The sequence below is a fragment of the Carcharhinus amblyrhynchos genome, chromosome 2 (genome assembly GCF_965287045.1).
Source record: "Carcharhinus amblyrhynchos chromosome 2, sCarAmb.v2.hapA, whole genome shotgun sequence".
NCBI classification, from domain to species: Eukaryota; Metazoa; Chordata; class Chondrichthyes; order Carcharhiniformes; family Carcharhinidae; genus Carcharhinus; species Carcharhinus amblyrhynchos.
Genome location: NC_137325.1, coordinates 7,100,714 through 7,115,343, shown reverse-complemented (window position 1 = coordinate 7,115,343; position 14,630 = coordinate 7,100,714). Strand labels below are relative to the sequence as shown.

At 47.3% G+C, this 14,630-nt stretch overlaps 1 protein-coding gene across 1 annotated transcript in view; it reads right to left on the bottom strand.

Annotated features, from left to right (window-relative positions):
- Positions 1-14,630, bottom strand: part of nek11 (NIMA-related kinase 11) — a 227,565-nt gene that overhangs the window by 61,505 nt on the left and 151,430 nt on the right. The window lies entirely within an intron of this gene.

The window sequence follows — 14,630 nt, the reverse complement described above, 5'->3', positions numbered from 1 at the left end:
CCATTCACAGCAGCGGAATTGGAGAATCCCAGCCTTGGGCGAGACTGGAGAATTCCAGCCTATATTTCTGGTCACTCCTTCCATTCTTCCTTTGTTGGAGCCCCAATATATTGTAACATATGGGCAGACAGTGGTGTAGTGGCCACGTCAGTAGACTAATCATCCAGGGGCCCAGGCAAGTGCTCGTGGGCTATGAGTTTGGGTCCCTGCCATGGTAACCGATGGAATATATATTCAATTGATAAATCTGAGATATAGAGTTAGTCTCGAATAGGAAACTACCATCATTATCCTAAATGCCCACTTGGTTTGATAAATGTCAGGCAATCTGACTTACACATGACTTCAGACCCACAGCAATGTTCTCGACTCTTAACTGCCCTTTAGGGTGACATGGTAGCACAGTGGTTAGCACTGCTGCCTCACACACCAGGGAGTCAGGTTCGATTCCTGGCTTGGGTCGCAGTCTGTGTGGAATCTGCATGTTGTCCCCATGTCAGCGTGGGTTTCCTCCCACAGTCCAAAAGACACGCTGGTTAGGTACATTGGCCAAGCTAAATTCTCCCTCAGCGTACCCAAACAGGTGCTGGAGTGTGGCAACTGGGGGATTTCCACAGTAACTTCATCGCAGTGTTAATGTCAGCCTACTTGTGACACTAACAAAATAAATAAATATAAACCCTAGCAAGCCACTCAATTCCAGGGCAATTAGAGATTGGCAACATGACCTTTCCAGTGATGCCCATGTCCGGTAAAAGAATAAAGAATTGTGAAGCACCTTGGAATGTGATCCTACATAAAAAACACTTTATAAACATGGCTTTACATTTTTTTTAAAAGTAAAATATTGTTCAGCATTAACGGAAAATACTTAAAATCATTTTCTACTGAGTCAGTGTTCTTTAAAAAATATTCTAGGAATAAAGAAAGCTTGAAATAGTTCATCTGGCAAAAGCTTTTCAAAGCAGTCACAGAAAGGAGCTTTGAATATTAAATGTTCCCATTTCCCCCAAAGAGAAACAGCGAAACAGATGATTTATTTGCAATGTTCCTCAAGGATCAGGAGTAATGCCACATTTGTTTTAAAGATGGAAAATAGAACTCTTTAAATTAAGAATGCTGCTCCGTCAGTGGATTTATTCTGGGTGTGACTGGCTGGACCAACGTTTGCCGCCAATCTCTAATCACCCCTGAGAAGGCGATGGTGAACTGCTACTTTGAACCGCTGCAGTCCCTGAGGTGCTGTTAGGGAGGGAGTTCCAGGATTTTGACCCAGTGACAGTGAAGGATAAGTTGGTGAGTGACTTGGGAATAACACGCAGGCGGTGGTGTTCCCTGTGTCTGCTGCCCTTGTCCTTCTAGGTGGTGAGGGGTTTAGGGGTTCAGAAGGTGCTGTCAAAGGAGCCGTGCTGAGTTGTAAACGGTGCACACTGCTGTCCCCTGTGCCTCGGTGTTGAAGGGAGTGAATGTTTAAGGTGGTGGATGGAGTGCCAATCAAACAGGCTGCTTTGTCCTGGATGTTATTGAGATTCTTCAGCCCTGATGGAAGTTAAACGTGCAGGTTTCCAAGTGTGTAATTCTTAACAGCAACGGGGCAGGCAGTGACTGAAGTCAGCACATTTCTCTGGCTACTCTTCCCGAAACTCCCACACAATGGAAAGAATGTTTATACTATCTCAGAATCAAACACATCGAGAGGGGTGTCCCAGATCAGGCAGGTCTCAATCCTCCAACTGCCTGGGACAGCAAGAAATTTGATTATTTTATTCCTGTTGTCCTGTCTTTTAAACATATTACACATACCCTGCTATTCACTGTGTTTCCAAATCAACATTTCTGGATCATTCCTAGCATTTCAAAGGGACACCACTTTTTCTCATGCCAACTTATTTTAGCTTGCTGGATTTGCATTGCGTATCAAGTGTCAACACCCGACAAACTTGTTAACGATGTAATCAAACTACAAAGCTATGACTTTGCCTCCTGGGTATGGGCAGCACCACAATTTATAATCCAGGAGAAAAGGTGAGAAACCTAGAGCAGCATGAACCTGCTTCATCTGTACTTCCCAGGTGCTCACAGTAAGAAGTCTCACAACACCAGGTTAAAGTCCAACAGGTTTATTTGGTAGCAAAAGCCACTAGCTTTTGGAGCACTGCCCCTTTGTCAGGTGAGTGGGAGTTCTAATCACAAACAGCACATATAAAGACACAAACTCAATTTACAGAATAATGATTGGAATGTGAGTCTTTACAGTTAATCAAGTCTTAAAGGTGCAGACAATGTGAGTGGTGAGAGGGTTAAGCACAGGTTAAAGAGATGTGTATTGTCTCCAGACAGGACAGTAAGTGAGATTTTGCAAGTCCAGGCAAGTCATGGGAGTTACAGATGGTGTAACACGAACCCAAGATCCCGGTTGAGGCTGTCCTCATGTGTGTGGAACTTGGCTATCGGTCTCTGCTCAGCGACTCTGTGCTGTCGTGTGTCGTGAAGGTCGCTTTGGAGAACGCTTACCCGAAGGTCAGAGGCCAAATGCCCGTGACCGCTGAAGTGTTCCCCAACAGGAAGAGAACAGTTTTGCCTGGTCATTGTAGAGTGGTGTTCATTCATCCGTTGTCACAGCATCTGCATGGTCTCCCCAATGTACCACGCTTCAGGACATCCTTCCCTGCAGTGTATCAGGTAGACAACGTTGGCCGAGCTGCAAGAGTATGTGCCGTGTACCTGGTGGATGGAGTTCTCACCTGAGATGATGGCATCCATGTCGATGATCCGGCATGTCTTGCGGAGGTTGCTGTGGCAGGGTTGTGTGGTGTCGTGGTTCCTGTTCTCCTGAAGCCTGGGTAGTTTGCTGCGGACAATGGTCTGTTTGGGGCTGTGCAGTTGTCTGAAGGCAAGATGTGGGGGTGTGGGGATGGCCTTGGCAAGATGTTCATCTTCATCAATGGTATGTTAAAGGCTCCGGAGACGATGTCGTAGTTTCTCCACTCCAGGGAAGTACTAGATAACAAAGGGTACTCTGTCCATCGTGTCCCATGTTTGTATTCTGAGGAGGTCAGTGCGGTTTTTCACTGTGGCGCGTCGGAACTGTCGATCGGTGAGTCGAGCGCCATATTCTGTTCTAATGAAGGCATCTTTCAGCGTCTGGAGGTGTCAGTTGCGATCCTCCTCATCCGAGCAGATCCCGTGTATACAGAGGGCTTGTCCGTAGGGGATGACTTCTTTAACGTGTTTAGGATGGAAGCTGGAGAAGTGGAGCATCGTAAGGTTATCTGTGGGCTTGTGGTACAGTGGTGTGCTGAGGTGACTGTCCTTAATGGAGATGCAAGTGTCCAAGAATGTAACCGACACTGGAGAGCAGTCCAGGGTGACCCAGGTGCTGTCAGAGGAACCTTGGGGAATCACTGCAGTGCATTTCGTAGATGCCTCTGTGCGTCAGTGCTGGAGGGAGTCACTGCTTGTGGAAGGGCTGCTAATCAGATGCTTTGTCCTGGACGGTGTCTTTTTGGAGCAGCACCCATCCAGGCAAGTATTCCATCACACTCCTGATTTGCGTCTGGTCATAGAATACCTACAGTGAAGGAGGCCATTTTTGGCCCATCGAGCCTGCACTGACAACAATCCCATACTGGCCCCATTCCCACATGTTTACCCTATTAATCCCTTTACACCCCCCTAACCCTAAGGAACAATTTACCATGGCCAATCAACCTAATCTGCACAGTTTTGAACTGTGGGAGGAAACCGGAGGACTTGCGGGAAACCTACGCAGACATGGGGAGAAGGTGCAAACTCCACACTGACAGTCACCCGAGCTAGGAATCGAACTCAGGTCCCTGGTGCTGTGAGGCAGCAGTGCTACCCACTGTGCCACCGTGCTGCCCATCAGATGGTGGACAGGCTTTGGGGAGTCAGGCGGTGAGTTGCTTCCTGCCGATTTCTCAGTCCCTGACCTGCTCTTGTAGCCACAGCATTTATATGGCTGGTTCAGTTTAGTTTCTGGTCAATGGTAACCCCCAGGATGTTGACAGTGGAGGATTCAGCGATGGTAATGCCACTGAACGTCAAGGGGCGATGGTTAGATTCTCTACATTGAAGAAGTCGGAGAGATTTACATCTATAATTCTTTGCTGAATTATTTATTGACCGTAACTATATAATGGTGGTGCTATATAATGGTAGATGCTTTGGAGAAGCACTGGCAGATTTTAGATATATAAGCCACCTACCTATTTTGTTATGCACAGTGATGTGTGACATTAGAGAGTCCAGAAGGGCGAATGGAAAAAATTATCAAAAATACAGACATTTATCCTCAAACAATACACTTCAAAAAATATTTTTCAACCAAGATTTGGGAAACCTGAAAATGAAGACTGCCCTTTCACCTCCAAAAGCTGGGTTCAAATCTTGACAAGATTAGTGCAATGATTGTGGCTATCAAGATACAACACATCATTATCCAACATTTTGTTCCATATTTCTGATTGGGAAAGCTCATAGAGATGACTAACTGACATCCTGCTGCAGTACTGGATGTTCTGAAGGATGTCCATGGACAGCTGGAATACAGAGAACTTTGTTCAGTGTCTGGCTCATGCTAGTTCAGACCATGGCTGAACATTTATATCAACTCTTCATATTCCTGCCATGATTCCAAAACTCTCCATTCACTTCATGCCTAAAATCTGCTAATCTCAGTCCGTAAAATACTCAATGATTGAATAACGACAGCACTCTGGAGTTTAGAATGCTTAAGATATATAACCACACAAAGGAAGAAATTTCTCCTGATCTCAGTTCTAAATAGCCAGTGCCATTGTTCTGAGATCGTGACTCCTAGTTCTAGACTGTCCAGTCAGAGAAAACAGCCTCACAGCATCCATCCTGTCAACCTCTTGGAGAAATTTAGGGTAGGATTTTCCATCCAATCTGTTTTGCCAGGGCAGACGGAGCCCTCCATTGGCTGACGGTGGGATCTTCTGGTCCCATCATTGTCAATGGGGTTTCCCATTGGATACATCCTTTGCCACTGAGAAACCTTTGGCAGGAGTGCGCCACAGATCAGCTTCCATTCTCTTAAACTTCAGAGACTATAGACCCAACACGCTCAATCTCATAGGACAAACCTCTCGCCCCAGGAATCACCCTGCGATCCTTCCTTAGACATAGAGGCCAAATCTCTGCATAGACAAGGTCTCATCAAAGTCCTAATTGCAGCAAGACAAGCCATAGAATCATAGAATCCTTAGAGTGCAGAAGGAGGCCATTCAGCCCATTGAGTCTGCAACAAATCTCAGACAGAGCATCTTACCCAGGATCCCCCGCACCCCCTCCCCCCCAACACCGCACCCCACCCGTCTGCCCACCCCACGCATTTACCATGGCTAATCCACCTAGCCTACCACATTTTGTGACACTAAGGGGCAATCTACCACGGCCAATCAACCGAACCCACACAACTCTGAACTGTAGGAGGAAACCAGAGCACCCAAAGGAAACCCACGCAGACACGGGGAGAACGTACAGACTCCACAGACAGTCACCCAAGTCCAGAGTGTTCCTGATCGCTGTGAGGCAGCAGTGCTAACCACAGTGCCACCATGTCCCCCACGCACCACACTTCATCAGAGCTCTGAACAAGTCATCTAGACTCAAAATGTTGACTCTATTCTCTCTCCGCAGATGCTGTCAGATGTGCTGAGATTTTCCAGCAATTTCTGTTTTTGTTTCAGATTCCAACATCCACAGTATTTTGCTTTTATCCTGATATGTTTACTTTGTTTCAGGTAGTTCAGGGACAGCATGGTGGCACAGTGGTTGGCACTCACAGAGCCAGGGACCCACATTCAAATCCCGGCTTACATCACTGTCTGTGTGGAGTCTGCACGGTCTCCCCATGTCTGTGTGGGCTTCCTCCGAGTGCTTTGGTTTCCTCCCACAGTCCGAAAGACGTGCTGGTTAGAGTGCATTGGCTGTGCTAAGTTCTCCCTCAGCGTACCCGAACAGGTGCCAGAGTGTGGCGACTGGGGAATTTTCACAGTAACTTCATTGCAATGTTGATACAAACCTACTTGTGGCTCTAATAAATAAATGTAAATAACTTAAACTTCGTAAAAGACCCCCTAATACTATCCAAAGGGCATCGATTTCTCCCAGGTCTCAAACATTACTCCCTCAAACAACATCAGCAAGAACAGATAGCTTAGTTATCCATCAAGCCAAATCACAGACTGTGGTTGGTTGGATATTGCTGTGTGAAAAATAATGTTTTTTCACATTACTTCAAAGCAATTCGCAGTGTGTTTTGAAATGTGAGATGTGATGAAGTGGAAACCTTTCCTATTTTAAGGGAAACACCAGAATATTCTCAGAAGCAGATGGTCGGCTTGATATTTGCACAGCTTATATCTCTCATGATAAATCCAAAGTATGATTGCAGACTGGGGAAACTAATGGATCCATAGACGCTGAATGCAACATTTCAGTGACTTTGCCTGAAGAAATCTTGGCTTGACTGACCACATGAGATCCATAATTCCTCATTATTCTATTATTGACACAGCAGAAATCTACAAATTCTTTGGCTCAAATGGACAGGAGCTTAGAAAGAGGCATCATCCCCTTGTGTTGCTTCTTTGTGTTACACCAAAGGATGCACACACACGTGAGGTCGATTCCACTTAGCACTTTGCACCCATCTTAACCTGCTACTTGGAGGCCGATGGTCCACCAAAACCAACTGGGATCCCACTGGACTGATTCCAAGCCTGTCAGGGACTGCTCATGATCTTTCTATCTCTCACCTTTTTGAAGACATTAAAAGATTTTATCAGCTGTTCTATTGACGGGGAAGCAGGGAGAAAAAGAATGAAAGAAAGAGCGAGCCATCAGGGCATTAGTTCTTCACCTTAACATCATGATGTGGGATGGCACGGTGGCACAGTGGTTAGCACTGCTGCATCACGGCGCCAGGGACCGGGCTTCATTTCCCTCGGGTGAGTGTCTGTGTGGAGTTCGCACATTCTCCCTGTGTATGCGTGGGTTCCCTCCAGGTGCTCCAGTTTCCTTCCACAGTCCAAAGCTGTGTGAGTTAGGTTGATTGGCCATGCTAAATTACCCCTTAGCGACAGGGGGGTTAAGACTGTAAATATTTGGGGTTACGGGGATGGGTGGGACTGTTGTCGGTGCAGGCTCGATGGGCCGAATGGCCTCATTCTGCACTGTGGGGATTCTGTGATTTCTATGTTTCAGGGATAGCCGGATGAGGAAGCCAACCCGGAAATGAAACATTTTATGGTAAGGGCTTGCCACTTCCATATTTTGCGTCTGCCACAGGAGAATATTGTGTTGAAAAGCAGACCTGTCCAAGTTTGCAGTCTGAATGAAGGGTCAGTAAGAGGGGGCTGCCACTTCAGGCCCGCCACGTACTAGGTTTCAGTTTCTATACGCCAAGAAAGAGGTATCGGAGACTCACTGATAGCTGATCGAGTCTTGCTGCACCGTACTCTCTGGGAGTGTTCAAAGACTGACACTGCGTGATTAAAGCAGGTGCTGTGCCTTGTTCCCTCATCGCTGACATCTCTCAACTTGAGGCACATGAATAAAACATTGTGGTTGGAAAATACTGTCCTTCACCTGCATTCAAGATGTGACTGGTGAAAAACTCTCACATTTCCTCTGAGATGCCTAACAGGAGTTAGAAAGAGCATTAATTCAAAACTAGAAGCCATCAATATTCGACAGCCACCAAGAATTCAAACTAGGAGTTTGGGAGAAACCTCGACACACACACAGAGACGGCGGTAAGTGGGACTCACTGCCACCGAGTATGATTTTGGTGAATGATATAGATTCATTTAAGAAGAAGCTCAATGGGCACGTGATGAAGAAGGGATCAGAGGGTTACGGAGGTAGATTTAGAGAGGAAAGATGGGAGGAGGTTTGACTGGAATGTATTCATGCACTGCTTGGGTCAACCAGCCAGCTTCCATGCTGCATATCGAATGCTCCTCAAAGTGCTGTGTAGTGTACTCCAGGGTCCACACCAACCCATTAAAGCTCCCATTCAATCATTGCATAATTCTCTGTGAGTGATTGTCCTGGGACGCAGGTTTGAATCCTGCCGTGGCAGATAGAGGTTTACAGCATGGAAACAGGCCCTGACATGAAGAAGCTGAACGCCTCTGCATTGTCAAGATGGGGGCAGGTGCAGTACGTCCATTGATTTGACAAGGAAGGGGGCTATAAAATCAGAGCACAATAGTAAAAAAAATGAGAACATGGAACATGAGGGGAAAACGAGGTCAGATCCACAGTGAATTACTTCAAATATCAGAATTTGTCAAATTAATCATGGATATCTCAAGCTCGGCTGTAATGAGTTCAATGGGGACTTCTTATCAATCCATAAAAATAAAGCATACTTCATGCAATGTTAAAACAAATAGACAGAAAAGAAAGAACATTGTCCTCACTCAGGAGGACACATTGCATAAAGATAGCTGGTTCACTAAGAGGAGGACGTAAATGTTTGCATTTAACAAGGGTGAGGTTTGGAAGGCGGGGCCATTGGAATCTTTTACCATTTCTCTGATAGAGAAATGATCTTCTCTGCCGGGGGAATCCAGAACAAGAGAGCATGATCTTACAATCAGACAATATAATCTTATTGCCGTTTACACTGGCAGGATCTTATGGTGGTACAGTAGCACTGCTGCCTCACAGCACCAGGGACGCGGGCTCGATTCCCAGTTTGGGTCACCGTCTGTGCAGAGTTGCACATTCTGCCCGTGTCTGCATGGGTTTCCTCCGTGTGCTCTGGTTTCCTCCAATAGTCCAAAAGACATGCTGGTTAGGGTGGATTGGGCGTGCTAAATTCTCCCTCAGTATACCCAAACGGGTGCTGGAATGTGGCAACTAGGGCATTTTCACAGTAACTTCATTGCAGTGTTAATGTAAGCCTACTTAGGATAATATTAAATAAACATAAACTTAATGGGCAGGATTTTATGGCCTCGCGCAAGGGAGACCAGAAATTCCCGCCTGAGGTCAATGGACATTTCCGTTGCCCGCCCCTCGCCCGCTCCGATCCCGTTGAAGGTGAGGCACTAGAATTTCGGCAAATGTCCCTGCAGAGGGTGTAACCCCTGTCATGGGCTTCCCTGCCCCAAGGAGTATGTTCAACGAGAAACCCCATTGGTAACAGCGGGATCTGAAACTGGCCATTCAGGAATATAATGAGGATGCACTTTTTCCACATGGAGAGTTATGGAAATCTGGAACTTTTATACAAGGTGGGTAATTAATTAGCTATTGTCAAGAATGGGCCATCGATGTCTCTTTCTCCGTTAGAAACAGACAATTGGTTGTATAGCTTGAGAGACACCACACTGCATCAAAGATAGGGGCAGGTGCGTGGAGGCCAGTCTAACTTCAGCTAGCATGGGAATTGAACCCAGGTTGTTGGTGTTAGTCTGGACCACGCACTGGCCACCTATGCTAACCAGCCCCTTTGTATTTAAGGTAACGCACCTTTAAAATAATTTAAAATCCCAGGACCCCGCACAGGTTTGCTATCAGGCAAAATTTGACACTAAGCCACGTAACAGGATCTCACCAAAAGAACGGTCAAAAAAGCAGTAGGTTTTAAAGAGTGTCTCGTAGAAGGAGAGAGAGGTGGAGGTGGTCTGGGGAGGGAATTGCAAAGCTTAGGGTCAAGGCAACTGGAAGTATGATCACCGAAGGGCCGGCCATGGAAATCTGTGATGCACAAGTGGCCAGAATCGGTTGTCAAACTGGAAGAGGTTGCAGAGATCGGAAGGACTGAGGCCACGAGAGGATTTGAAAACAAGGATGAGAGTACAAAAGTTGAGGCATTGCCAAAAGTGGGCCACTGAGAACCAGGATGGATGGGGGAAGATGGTGAATGAAACTTGGTGTGAGTCAGGAGACAGGCAGCAGAGCTATGGGTGAACTGATGTTTATTTATTGACTTTTTGCCCATCCCTAACTGTCCTCCATTTCAGAGGCAACTAAATTGCTGTGGCTCTGGAGTCACACGTAGGCCGGACTGGGTAATGACGACAGATTTCCTTCGCTAAAGTACGTTAGTGAACAATCGACATTGGTTTCATGGTCACCATTTGATTTTTAACCCAGGGGTCTTATTGAATTCAAATTTCGCCATCTGCCGTGGTGGGATTTGAATCGGGGTCCCCAGAGCATTACCCTGGGTCCCGGGATTGCTACTCCAGTGATAATTCCACTGTGCCACTGCCTCCCCTGTGAGTTTATGAGAGTGGAAGATGGGAGGCTGTCAAGGGATCATTTCAGTATCTGGGTCTGGAGGAATGGATAAGGATTTCAGCAGTGGAGAAGCTGAGGCCGGTTTGGTGACTGGTCACGTTATGGAGGTGGAAGAAGGCAGTCTTGGTTATGGAGAGAATACGGAGCTGGACACTCAGCTCAGGATGAAATAGGGACAGTTCCCTGAAGAAAGGCAATGGATGGTCAATAGAAATTTTCAAGAATGGGGTTGATTGACTTTTAATAGGTAAGGTTGGGGGGGAGTAAGAGATTTGGATCAAAAGCAGGCTAAGGAAGATAATATACAGATCAGCCATGATCCAACAGAATGATAGAATGGGCTTGAGAGTTGAATGGCCTATGCCTGTTTTTATGGCTAATGTTACGCTGTTGTTTAAGAAGGGTGGCAGGCAAAAGGTGGAAAATTATAGGCCGGTTAGTTTAACGTCTGTTGTAGGAAAAATGTTAAAATCCGTGATCAAGGAGAAAATAGTGAGGCATCTTGAGGAGAATTGTTTGGTAGAGCAGACGCAGCACAGTTTCATTAAGGGGAAGTCATGTCTGACAAATTTATTGGAGTTCTATGAGGATGTGTCTAGGGCGGTGGATAGAGGAGAGCCGGTGGATGTGGTCTTTCTTGATTTTCAGAAGGCGTTTGACAAGGTGCCTCACAAGAGGTTATTGCAGAAGGTCAGGGGACATGGAGTTGGGGGTAGGGTGTTAGTGTGGATAGAGGATTGGCTGTCAAATAGGAGGCAGAGAGTGGGGGTCAATGGGTGCTATTCGGATTGGCATGTAGTGACGAGTGGAGTGCCCCAGGGGTCAGTGCTGGGGCCTCAGCTATTTACCATTTCTATAGATGATCTGGAGGAGGGAACCGAGTGTATGGTGTCGAAATTTGCTGATGACACCAAGATTGGTGGAACGGCAAATTGTGGGGAGGGTGTGGAGAGTCTGCAGAAGAATCTAGATAGGCTGGGCGAATGGGCCAGGAACTGGCAAATGGAATTTAATGTTGGCAAATGTGAGGTGGTCCACTTTGGTAGGAATAATGGTAGGAAGGACTATTACTTACGTGGCGAAAAACTGCAGCAGGCGATGGTGCAGAGGGACCTCGGGGTCCTTGTGCATGAGTTGCAAAAACCCAGCCTGCAGGTGCAGCAGGTGGTCAGGAAGGCGAATGGGATGCTGGCCTTCATAGCGAGGGGGATTGAGTATAAAAGTAGGGAGGTCTTGCTGCAACTGTACAGGGCACTGGTGAGGCCGCAGCTGGAGTACTGTGTGCAGTTTTGGTCGCCGCACTTACGCAAGGATATTTTGGCCTTGGAGGGAGCGCAGAGGAGGTTTACTAGGCTGATTCCGGAGTTGAGGGGGTTGAACTATGAGGAGAGACTAAATAAACTAGGCTTGTACTCGTTAGAGTTTAGAAGAATGAGGGGAGATCTCATTGAGACATATAAGATGATGAATGGGATGGATAGGATAGAGGTGGAGAGGCTCTTCCCGCTCAGAAAGGACAGTAGGACTAGAGGGCACAGCCTCAAGATAAAGGGGGGGTGGTTTAGAACGGAGTTGAGGAGGAACTTCTTCACTCAAAGGGTGGTGAATCTCTGGAATTCTCTGCCCGTTGAAGTGGTGGAGGCTGCCTCGCTAAATATTTTTAAGACGCGGGTTGATAGGTTTTTGATAGGCAAGGGAATTAAGGGTTATGAGGAGAGGGCAGGAATGTGGAACTGAGGCACGACAGATCAGCCATGATCTTATTGAATGGCGGGGTAGGCTCGACGGGCTAGATGGCCTACTCCTGCTCCTATTTCTTATGTTCTTATGGTCCTCCTGTTGACATTAAGCACTTTGGGGCAGCATGGGTTAGCACGGCTGCCTCGCAGTGCCAGGTACCTGGGTTCAATTCCAGCCTTGGGTGACTGCACATTCTCCCCTTGTCTGTGTAGGTTTCCTCCGGGTGCTCTGGCTTCCTCCACAGCCCAAAGATGTGCGCATTGGGTGGATTGACCATGCTAAATTGCCCTTTAATGTCAGGGGATTGCCAGGGTAAATACGTATGGTTACGGGGATAAGGTCTGGTGGGATTGTTGTCGGCGCAGGCTTAATGGGTCAAATGGCCTCTTTCTGCACTGTATGGATTCTATGACAAGTTCAGACCATGCCAGATGCAGAAGGAAGATGTCTCCACTTTGTCTTCCACAGTACATCTTGACTGTATTGTCAGATAAGCACTTTACAGGCACTTCAGGTACATCACCACCGATGGCGCGTCCAATTAGAAAAGAAGAGGAACATTTGCTCTCGACAAATTAATTTTGTTTCAAGGACTCCGGGGAGTGAGATAACAACCACAGTCACCCCACAATCAATTTGACAATGATTGTAGAGTTCGGGTCTGAGTGCTATAGAATTGCTCTGCAAGGAAATGAGAGACTTTCTGTAAATGAGTGAACTCTGTAATGGAGTCAAGTTCACCATTCAGATCGAAACAAAAGGAAGAAGTGAAAAGGATTAGACCCACAAAGCAGTTAATGATGCAAAACGGCACTGGGGCTAAAATTAAAGAAAACAAGCAAATACTTCACGATCAGTGTGAGGATTTTTAACCATTTGTTTGCTGACTTATTCTGCAAGGAATGAAGTGAAATTGGGTTTGAGGCTACACTCCACAGTGTGGAATCTCACCTATTGGGAGTGGAGATTAAATGCCAGTACTCACATTGCTCCCAATGTTCTGGTCGCTCTTTTTCAGAGCAGGACATTGATAATTTGGCAAGTCAGTTACTCCAACTCCTTCCAATCTGTTCTCCAATCAGTGCAGGCCCCACATTAAACCTGCAATTTCACAAGATTGTATGATTTGAGTTGTATTGTTCTAAAATTTTTTTTTTGGGATTGTGTTGTGTGACTGTGTGTGTGTGGGAGGACGTGTGTGTTTGAGAGACAGTGGGGGTGATTCTCCCCAAAAAAGTTCTAAGTGTCGAATTCAAGTAAAAACTGGATTTTCAAAATGAATCTCCCCACGCTCTGTGCACTACAGAGTGCCCCAGCATAAATCATACTGAGAATCAGGGGACAGAGTCTAGTCCTGCTGGAGAGGCCGGCAGCATAGCGCTGAGTGGGCCATTGCGCGTGTGTTCATCTCCGCACTGACAGATCGGTACGTGTGCAGTGGCTCTGCACTGCCAGCCTCCCGATTGCTGGGCAGTTCAATCGCTGGCCTGTCCTGCGACCCCTGCATCACTGGCCATGTGACCCCTCCATAGCCTGATCATTGGCTCCCCTCCCCCCAACCCAGTCCAGCAGGCTGCCTCACCAACACCGAGCACCAGTGCCAATTGCTGGCCTCCCTCCCTCCTTCTGTCACTCAGCCCAACTGCAGAATGGCAGCAGGAACCCCCACCCCCACAGATTGCTCTCCCAGATGCATCGCCCCCATCAGACCCTGCCCCCTCCCCCCATTAGGCTCACCCTCTTTGGCATTGCTCCATGACCTATGGGCAGCGCCAAGGTGCCCCCTGGGCATTGGCACTTTGCCCCTTGGGCAGTGCCAGGAGGCCAGGCTGGCACTGCCCAGGTGGCAATGCCCAGGGGGAACCTACAGCACCTGACCCTCTGGGGGGGGCCTGGATTGCCCCACTTAACTCCAGCAGGGTTGGGCCACCAGCTCCCACGTGGAAGCTATATTAGACCCCACTGGAGTGAACTGCACCTGATTGTTGGGGGGGAGAGCTAGTGAGTCCGGAGACTTTAGTCCTGGGCCCGCTAATGATATTGAAATTGGGAAATGAGCTGCTGAACACATTATGCAGCTCTGTGCCAGTTTCTAGCGTGGAGCTGACAGCTCTGGAAATCTGGTGCTGGGAAACACGTGAAGGCTGTGGTGCCCAGAGGGGAACCTCTATTTGAGTCTCCCAGCCCACTGAACTAAAAAAAAGCACCACAGGATGGGAGAATTGCTGCCACCATGTGTGTGTGTATGTGTATGTGTGTGAATGTGTGTGTGTGCATGTATGTGTGTGTGTGTGTGTGTGTATGTATGTGTGTGTGTATGTATGTGTGTGTGCGCGCGTGTGTGTGTGTATGTGTGTGTGTGTGCGCGTGTGTATGTGTGTGTGTATGTGTGTGTGTGTATGTGTGTGTGTGCGCGTGTGTATGTGTGTGTGTATGTGTGTGTGCGTGTGTGTGTGTGCGTGTGTGTGTATGTGTGTGTGTGTGTGTGTATGTGTGTGTGTGTATGTGTGTGTGTGTATGCGTGTGTGTGTGTATGCGTGTGTGTGTGCGTGTGTATGTGTGTGTGTGTGAATGTGTGTGTG